The 9,641-nt window shown below is 58.0% G+C and overlaps 1 protein-coding gene across 1 annotated transcript in view; it reads right to left on the reverse strand.

The window, feature by feature from the left end:
* Window positions 1–9,178, reverse strand: part of MGAT3 (beta-1,4-mannosyl-glycoprotein 4-beta-N-acetylglucosaminyltransferase) — a 34,910-nt gene extending 25,732 nt beyond the window's left edge. The window contains exon 1 of the mRNA XM_030915731.1: window positions 8,633–9,178. The gene's annotated coding sequence lies outside the window, so the exon portion shown is untranslated. The remainder of the gene's footprint in view (window positions 1–8,632) is intronic.
* Window positions 9,179–9,641: the final 463 nt, after the last annotated feature.

Genomic DNA, 9,641 nt, shown 5'->3' on the forward strand with positions numbered 1-9,641 from the left:
TCTGGTTTAAAGGTTTCTGATCCGTTCTAGAACATCAGGAAAGCACAGAGGAAGAAGCAGAACAGTGTTCCCACCATCCTGCCACCCCTGGGCCTGGCTGGCTTCTGGCTGGGCCTGCCTTGCAGGCCTTTCTCTTCCCCATGCACCTTTTGCTGGAACCAACATCAACATGGGTTTCCTGTCACCTTCGGGCAGTGCGCATTTTGCTCTATCAGGCTTTCTTTCTTTTCTTTTAAGACGGAGTCTCGCTCTGTTGCCAAGGTTGGAGTGCAGTGCATAATTTCGGCTCACTGCAACTTCTGCCGCCCGGGTTCAAGCGATTCTTCTGCCTCAGCCTGCTGAGTAGCTGGGATTACAGGCGCCTGCCACCACGCCCGGCTAATTTTTGTATTTTTAGTAGAGACGGGGCTTCACCATGTTGACCAGACTGGTCTTGAACTCCTGACCTCAGGTGATCCACCCACCTCGGCCTCCCAAAGTGCTGGAGTTTTTTGCATGATTTCATTTTCATATTTCAGGAACCATGGGCCACAGTGCCAAAATAATCCTCATTTCACTATATGGAAATTGAGTGCTAAGCAGGGGAAGTGGTTTGTTCGTGTCTAGTGTCTGCAGTACAGAGCCTGCCCGACAGGGGAGGGACCTGATGAGTTTGTGCAGTGTTCTACAATTAACAAAGCATCTTACACACACGGTTTCACTGAATGCCCACAGTGGGTTAGAGGGTAGGGCTCTACTTTTCACTTATGCCCATATCCCAAGGGAAAACCTTCCGAGGGGTGCAGCTGAGCCCAGGGGATCAGCCCAGAGAGGCCACGTGGCCAGCTGAACCCACCCATTTTTGCAAAGGGAACCTTAAGGTCTGGGGCCCTGGGAAACTTGCCCAGAGTGCCTCTGAGAGCTGAGGGTCCCCTGTGTGGTGTGAAGGAGGAGACAACAGGCCTGCGTGGGACTGCACGCCACCCTCTTCCCCTGTCCCCAGTACAGAGCATTTCTCAGCAGGAACCAGGTCAGATGCGGGCATAGATGAGCAGGAACTGGGGAGAGCAAAGTGCTCCGGGCTCAGGGCTGAGCTTCCGGTCCTGGAGTGGAGAAAGATAAAGCCTGATAGAGGCTGGGCGCAGTGGCTCATGCCTATAATCCTGGCACTTTGGGAGGCCGAGGTGCGTGGATCACGAGGTCAGGAGATCAAGACCATCCTGGCTAACATGGTGAAACCCCGTCTCTACTAAAAATACGAAAAAGAAAAAAATTAGCTGGGTGTGGTGGCGGGTGCCTGTAGTCCCAGCTACTTGGGAGGCTGAGGCAGGAGAATGGTGTGAACCGGGAGACGGAGCTTACAGAGAGCCAAGATCCTGCCACTGCACTCCAGCCTGGGCAACAGAGCAAGACTCTGTATCAAAAAAAAAAAAAAGAAAAAAAAAAAGAAATATGTATCAGGCCATCAGGCCAGGTTCAGAGGCTCACACCTGTAATATCAGCATTTTGGGAGGCTGAGGCAGGCAAATCACTTGAGGTCAGGAGTTCGAGACCAGCCTGTCCAACATGATGAAACCCCATCTCTACTAAAAATACGAAAATTAGCTGGGCGTGGTGGTGGGCACCTGTAATCCCAGCTACTTGGGAGGCTGAGGCAGGAGAATTGCTTGAATCCAGGAGGCAGAAGTTGCACTGAGCTGAGATCGCACCATTGCACTCTAGCCTGGACGACATAGCGAGACTCTGTTTCAAAAAAAAAAAGAAAAAAAAAATGTATCAAATGCCTTCTACGTGCCAGGCACAGAGCCAGGCCCTAGTGCATGCCTGGTGCCAGCCCAGGGGCCCAACCCATCCCCAGTCACCTGCAGCTCTCCCTGTGCCCCTCTCCTGTGGCAGCCACCATCACTCACCCACCACAATTTGCCACAACCACGTGCCAGGCCCCAGGTAGCAAGAGGAGGACGCACCAAGAGAGATTTGCCCAGTGCATTAGGCAAGCTCTGGGCATCATGCCTGCTTGGGACTTGCTTCCAGGAAGAGGCAGAGGCAGCAAGTCCTAGGATGAAAGCACGGTGGGGGCAGTGGGGCAGGGGCGAGCGTGGTATTATATGAAGAGCTGGTGGGGCAGAGGCTATGAACACAGGCAGGGCCTGGGTCACAGGATCTGAGTTACAAGTGTTGGGGATTGGGAAATCTAGCAGCCACTACAGATGCCAGGGAGCTGGGAACTGGCTCTTGGAGTGCACAGGCCTCTGTATCCTCAGGGCAGCATTTTTAAATTTTTCTTTTTTACTTTTTTTCTTTTTTTTGAGATAGGGTCTTGCTCTGTTGCTTAGGCTGGAGTATAGTAGTGGTGCGATCTCAGCTAACTGCAGCCTTGACCTCCTGGGCTCAAGTGATCTTCCCCCTCAATCTTCCAGGTAGCTAGGCTATAGGCGTGTGCCACCACACCTGGCTAATTTTTTAAATTTTTAAAAAATTTTTTTGTAGAGACAGGGTACCACTATGTTGCCCAGGCTGGTCTCGAACTCCTGGACTCAATTAATCCTCCTGCCTCGGCCTCCCAAAGTACTGGGATTACTTTGGGAGTCCAAGTCCGCAGTTTTTAAACTGTGGGTTTCCAGCCTTCCCGTTGTGAGATGCTGACTCAGCAGGGCTGGCTAGAGTCTGGCATACAGGTACTTTATGCAGGCAGCCCAGGTGACATTGAGCGGGCCTTCCAGAGACAGGGCTCAGCACGGTGGCAGGAGGGCCTTGAAGGGGAAGCCTGGAGGCCAAGAGACCAAGTGATGGCTGTCTCAGGGCTCCAAGCCTCAGGGAGCAGGCCCTGCTGGGAGCCCACAGGAGAGAAGGAGCAGGTCTGGGTGACCCAGGGAGCCTGCTCTCTGAGGGTCCTATAGGCTGGAAACAATCCCAGCCCTGCCACTTCCCGGCTGTGGGCCCCTGACTCTGGGTACCCTCAAAGTGCCAAACAGGGATGGTAACAGTGCTTGCCTCTCAGCAAGGTATGAGACATCTGTGGGAGAATGCACAGAAAGTGGTTGGTTGGCCCTGGGCCCAGCACATAGTAAGTGCTTGATAAAGGGCAGCAAATTGTGATAACCCGGAGGCCAAGGTGGGAAGGACAACCGTGGGAGACATCCACCACCGGGCCTGCCAGCCAGAGTCCCAGAATCCACTCCGCCCGGCCTCCCTCACTTAGAACCCTGTCTCTGGGCTGTTCCTTCTGGGAAGTTCCTGGCCTGCCCAGAGAGGGCAGCCGGAGGGCAGGCTCTGAGGAGATCCTGGTGCGTGCACAGGTCTGTCTCCCTGGCCTGGCCCTTACCCACCACCCCCAAGGGATTCCCACTTCGGTAAGAACCAAAGTTTCGAGCCAAATAAGCTTCATAAAACAATAGGGTAATTAGTGAATGTGAATGATTTCCATTGTTTCAATTTTATTTTTACAGAAAAGATGAAAATAAGTGAGCCAAAAGGGGGAATTCCACTTCAGGCAGCCCAAGGAGAAATACGTGAAGACTCGGTTAACTTCCTGACTTACGGGCAAGGCCAGGGGTCCCCTTGTCAGCTCCATGCTGTGAGAGGGAGGTCCCGGCCTGCTTCCAGCCCGTGGGCAGCTCCGCCCCTTCCCAAAGCCTCAGTGTCCCCTTCCTGGCGGTGGGGACAATAGCACCTCCCAAGCAGGTCCCTGTACCCTCCCTCTGTAGTGTGAGGCTGCTCTCTGGAGGGTCAGTCCCTTCCATCAGGGATGCAGAAGGAGTAATGAGCAGGACAGCAAGGCTGCTCACCTGGGCTGAGAATCATTCATTCATCCATCCATCGATCTGTACATTTAACTGAGGCCCTCCTCAGTATTTGTGTCGCTGAAAGTCTATCAAGAACACGTAACACACACACCAAAGACATGGGCATGGTGCTCTGGGAGCTGACAGCAAGAACACCGGGAAGCGTGTGGACTTCCCTGAGCCAGAGACGCTGCAGCTAAGATGTCAAGAGTGGATCAGTGTAGGCCGGGCGCGGTGGCTCAGGCTTGTAATCCCAGCAGTTTGGGAGGCCGAGGCAGGCGGATCACAAGGTCAGGAGATTGAGATCATCCTGGCCCACATGGTGAAACCCCATCTCTACTAAAAATACAAAACTTAGCTGGGCGTGGTGGCGCGTGCCTGTAATCCCAGCTACTCGGAAGGCTGAGGGAGGAGAATCGCTTGAACCAGGGAGTCGGAGGTTGCAGTGAGCCGAGATCACGCCACTGTACTCCAGCCTAGTGACAGAGCAAGACTCTGCTCAAAAAAAAAAAAAAGACTGGGTCAGTGCGAACAAGAGACTGCACCTCGATTTCCCCATCTGTAGAGGGGATTATCCCGGAACCTCTGTCACTGGCTGCCATAAGAACACAATACATGCTGGCTATTGATATTTTTATAGGCAGAAGCGTGTACATGGGAGGGGCTGTAGCGTCAGGGGGAAGAGCGGAAGGGGAGAAGGGTCTGTCTGACTTGGGTTGTGGGGCTGGTGTCACAGAGGAAGGGGGTCATAAGGAAGCTTTTGATGGATGACAGAGTTACAGGGGACAGTGAATGGAACAGGAATTCAAGTCGAGGGAACAGCACAGCAAGGGAATGGAACATGAGGTTTAGGACCTGCTTGGGCCACATCTTGGAGCTCTCATTGGCTTAAGCTTGGGACCCATTCTGTGCAGAACCCCAAGGCCAGGCCAAGGTGGAGAGGAGCCCCTGGAAGGAGGGGCTAGAGCAAGTGTGCATCAGGGTCAGGGGTGCAGAAGGTCTCAGGATGGGGAAGACACCAGGAGCTCTCTGTTCCCTCAGGTCTCACCTCAGGGCTGGTGCAGGGTGGCCCCACACCTCCAGCCTCCAGGCCTCCCATGCCTCCCCCTGCAAGTCCTTCTCACCTACAGTATCACCCACAGCTCCCAAATCTAGCTGACCAACACTCTCTGCACCCTTTCTTCCTCATTCAGCCATCATTTATTAAGCACCCACTGAAAGCCTGGGGACCAAAGCTAGCACGTACCAGCTCCCATTATGACACTCCTGTTAGGCCATGGGTGGCCTAAAGTCAGCCAGATGGGGAGGATTTACACCATGGCGATCGGCCAACTCATCAGGGGTTTGTTTCCCAGAGAGCCAGTTGCCAGCCTACTATTGCCCCCAGTTGGAGCAATGGATCCGGAAAGGCAGGCCCCTGGGCAGGGGGACTCAGTGAGAAAAGGAAGACATCAGGGACGTAAACAACACATCTTGGAAAGCAGGCGGTTTAGTCTCCAAGGAGGCAGGGGTGACTCGGGAGACTCATTCTCGAAGGGAACAGTAAATGGCCACTGGAAACTATGCCAAGCTGTTCAAATAGTAACAGTGCATCTCAACCCCATTTTATTTTATTTTAGTTTAGTTTAGTTTAGTTTAGTTTTTTGAGATGGAGTCTCACTCTATCGCCCAAGCTGGAGTGCAGTGGCACAATCTCAACTCACTGCAGCCTCTGCCTCCAGGTTCAAGCGATTATCTTGCCTCAGCCTCCCAAGTAGCTGCGATTACAGGTGCCCGCCACCACGCCCAGTTAATTTTTGTATTTTTAGTAGAGACGAGGTTTCAGCATGTTGGCGAAGCTGGTCTTGAACTCCTGACCTCAGGTGATCTGCCCGCCTCAGCCTCCCAAAGTGTTGGGATTACAGGCATGAGCCACCCCACCTGGCCTCACCACCATTTTAGACACAAAAAAACTGAGGCACGGAGATGCAGAGTCACCAGCCCACAGTCACACAGTGAGATGGGGAGGGCCAGGATTTAAACTGGGCCACTAGATCTGGAATCCCTACTTTTAGTGACTCTTCCATTGCCCTCAAGCAGCCAGCACAGGGACGAGGCGGAGCATCTTGCCCAGAGGTATCTGCTCCCCAGTGGATTCTAATTTCCTCAGGGCAAGGCCTATGTCCTCTCTGTCCAGCACAGTAAATTATTACCCCTACCTGAGGACATCATGTTCCAAGACCTGGTCCCCCCCACATGAAGGGCTTGGGGGTGGCTGAGATGAGGGGCTGCATCACTGCACTCTGGGGAGCAAAGAGGCTCTGGCTCTTGGGGAGCACAGCAGGACACCCCGAATGCCTTGGCTGGGCAGGTGGGTGCCCACGAGGCCAAGAGGGCCTGTCTTTGCAGACCATCCTGCCTCTGGCCACTCCTCACCGCTTATCTAGTCCCTTCCCAGAATTGTATGAGGACCACGCAGTTCCCCCACGCTCAGCTCTCTGCTGTTCACGTCCAGCCCAGCCCTCTCGTGATTCTCATGGCCGCTGCCCAGTGAAGCTGGCCTGGCCCGCCAGCTGGCATTGGCAGCCTCGTTTTCCAGGTAATAATAGCACAGCCAGCGATCTCTTGAGTGCTGCTCAGGTGCCAGGCACCCTGTGTGCATCCTCTCATTGAATCCTCTCTGCAACTCATTCCACAATCAAATTCTCCCCTATTTGATCACACCTGGAATCTGAGCACTTTGGGAGACAGAGACAGGAGGATCACTTGAGCCCAGGAGTTCAAGACTAGCCTGGCCAACACAGCAAGACCTCATCTCTATTAAGAAATTTTTTAAAAATTAGCTGGGTGTGTTGGCTCACGCCTGTAGTCCTAGCTACCCACGAGGTTGAGGCAGAAGGATCCCTTGAGCACAGGAAGTTGAGGCTGCTGTGAGCTATGATCACACGACTGCACTCCAGCTTGGATGACAAGAGTGAGATCCTGTCTCAAAACAAAAACAAAAACAAAACTTCCCCATTTCACAGATGTGGAAACCGAGGCTCAGAAAGTTGACTTCCTGAGATGGTCCAGTTACTACAGAAAAAGAAATCATCGGGGTTGGGCGAGGTGGCTCACGCCTGTAATCCCAGCACTTTAGGAGGCCGAGATGGGTGGATCACTTGAGGTCAGGAGTTTGAGATCAGCGTGGCCAACCTGGTGAAACCCCATCTCTACTAAAAATACAAAAATTAGCTGGGTGTGATGTCGGGCACCTGTAGTCCCAGCTACTCAGGAGGCTGAGGTAGAAGAATCGCTTGAACCCAGGAGGTGAAGGTTGCAGTGAGCCGAGATGGCACCACTGCACCCCAGCCTGGGCAACAGTGAGACTCCACAAAAAAAAAAAGAAAGAAAAGAAAAGAAAAGAAAAGAAAAACCACCAGTGTGCCTCAAGCAGCTGTCACCACACCAAGGGCACCAGGCAGACCCTTAGAAGGAGTCTGAGTAGTGGCAACCCCCCTGCTATACTCAGGACCAAGTACCAGGTCGCTGCTGTGCCCTCCCACCTCACTTCCACCTGGCCGCCCTGCCCGGCCTCTCCCCCGTCTTCACTTCACTTCTTCCAGGTGGCACCCACAGTGCCTAACTGTCCCCACTGCCACCTCTCAACACACGCCAGGCACTCATACCTCTGAGCCTTTGCTCATGCCTTTCCCTCGGCCCACAACGCCCTTCCCACCTTTCTCTACCCAGAGAACTCTGGCAGCTTCCTGTCATCTTCTCTTCCAGTAAGCTCTCTCTTCCTCTTGGGCTGGGACCCTCTTTCAAACTTTCCTAGGACCCAGAGCGGCTCCTCTTAGCACTCCTTAGACTGAAAATCTCCTCCGAGCTGCAGCTCCTAGGGGTGGGGACTCTCCCCTCCATCCTTCTGCTGGGCTCCATGTCTGGATCCCAGTGACACGCTCCCCAAGTGACACGCCAGTGCTCACAACTCCCCATCAAGGGTAATCTGGACTGGTGTGTCACAGGAATGAAGTGGGAGACCAGGGAGGAATCCCACCGGGGTAGTGTGTCTGTCCACACCCCATCAGGAGCCTTCAGGGGAGTCTTCCGGGGCTGGGGGTCATCCGACATCAGACCACTAGGTCTGGCCGTGCGGCATCCCTTCCTGCTGCACCCCAGCTCGGGCACCCCCCCCCCATACACACACCCAGGCGCACTCCCCTCCCCACCCCCGGTTCCAGAACTCACTATTTGCAGATATTTATAGCGCCCTCCCTCAGCTAGGTTCCCTCCCCCGCCCTGGGCAGAGCAGTGCAAGGAGCCGGGGGCCCCCACCCCGGTAAAAGGCCGGGGCCCTCTCCACACTTGCCTCTGCCTGGTCCCCAGGGTAGCTACGGCCGCAGCCCCCGCACCCACCCAGCACCCCGACTGCGCCTGGGCCTCGGCCGCCGCCGCCGCAGTCCGGGGTCGGGGGTGGGGAAGGCGGGCGCGGAGGCCTCCCACCCCAGCCCAGCGCCGCGCCGGAGGTTGGGGGGCGCCGCGCCGGAGGCTGGGGGACGCCGCGCACAAAGCAGGGCTCGAGCCCTGCGCCTCGGGGACGTCCCCCGCCCGGCCGTGGGAGGGGGTCGGGCGCCGAGGCTCTGCCCTCCGGGGAAGAGCGAGCGCTGAAGAGCGGCGGGTGGGGGGAGGGGGCCCGCGCCGAGCGGCTTCCCCGGCATCCCGCCCCCACCCCGGCCCCCGGCCCCCAGCCCCAGCGCGCCCGCGCCCGCGCCCGCGCTCGCCCCCTAAGGTCACCCTAGGGGAGGGGGCCGCGGAGCCGGGCGGGGGGCGCTGAGCGCGGCGCGGGAGGGCGGGCAGCGCGAGGATAGAGGGGCCGCGGCGCCCCCAGGACACCAGGGTCAACTCACCCATCGTCCGCTGGGTCTCAGCAGCGGCGGCAGCAGCGGCGGCGGCGGCTCCGCGGCCCCCGGGGTCCCCGGCGGGGAGATGCTGGCGTCCGCCGCAGCCTCTCGCCCCATCCCGGGCTCCGGCGGCGGCGGCTGCGGCGGGCGCCCGGCATCGCGGGCGGCGCGGCCCCGGCCCGGCCTCGATCCCCGCCCCCCACCCCCACCTCCACCCCGTCCCGCGGGCCCGGCGCGGCCGCTCGGCTGCACCCCGGGGCGGCGGCGGGGGTCCGGCGAGCCGACGGGCGCGGGGGAGGGACCGCGGCGGGCGCGCGGGGGGCGCGGAGGCGAGGCCGAGCGCGGCGCGCAGGGGTGCCCGCTCCCGCCGGCTCAAGCGGCTCCGGCCCCCACCCCACCCCCACCGCAACCCCCTCCCCTCCCCCGCCAGCCGGGCTCCGCCGCCGCGCCGGGCCGGGGGCGCCTCGCACCGCAGACTCCGGCCGCCGCCGCCCCGCGCCGCCCGCGCGTGCTGGATCGAGTGTGTGCGTGTGCGAGCGAGTGTGTGTGAGTGCGAGTGTGCGCGCGCCCCTCCTATGACCGTGCGTGCGCCGGCCCACGGCCCGGGGCGGCCTGCGCAGAGGCGTGTGCGGGGGACGCGGGTAGTTCGGGGTGCGGGCCTGGTGTGCGTGCGGGACAGCGAGTCCCGTTCTGTGTATGCGTGGACGGGTGCGTTCCGCTGCGTGCCCGGGTCGGTGTGACTCCGTGTGCCCGGGTCTGTGCCTGTGTGCATGGACGTGCAGACCCGTGTTGCGGTGTGTGGGTGGGTTCGGCTGTGCCGGTGTGAACCTGGGCCGGGATTTCGGGCAGGCATCTGTGACCGTGTGCAGAGGCCTGGGCTTGTGATATGTGCACGGTGCTGGGCCTGTTACGGTGTCTACACAGTCTGTGTGTCTGCGTGGGGTGTGGGTGACCGCTGTACACCGGCCTGTGTCCTTCCGACCCCCTCAATCCCTCACATGCCCGAAGCCACCTG

Source organism: Rhinopithecus roxellana, chromosome 13, assembly GCF_007565055.1.
Source record: "Rhinopithecus roxellana isolate Shanxi Qingling chromosome 13, ASM756505v1, whole genome shotgun sequence".
Lineage (NCBI taxonomy): Eukaryota > Metazoa > Chordata > Mammalia > Primates > Cercopithecidae > Rhinopithecus > Rhinopithecus roxellana.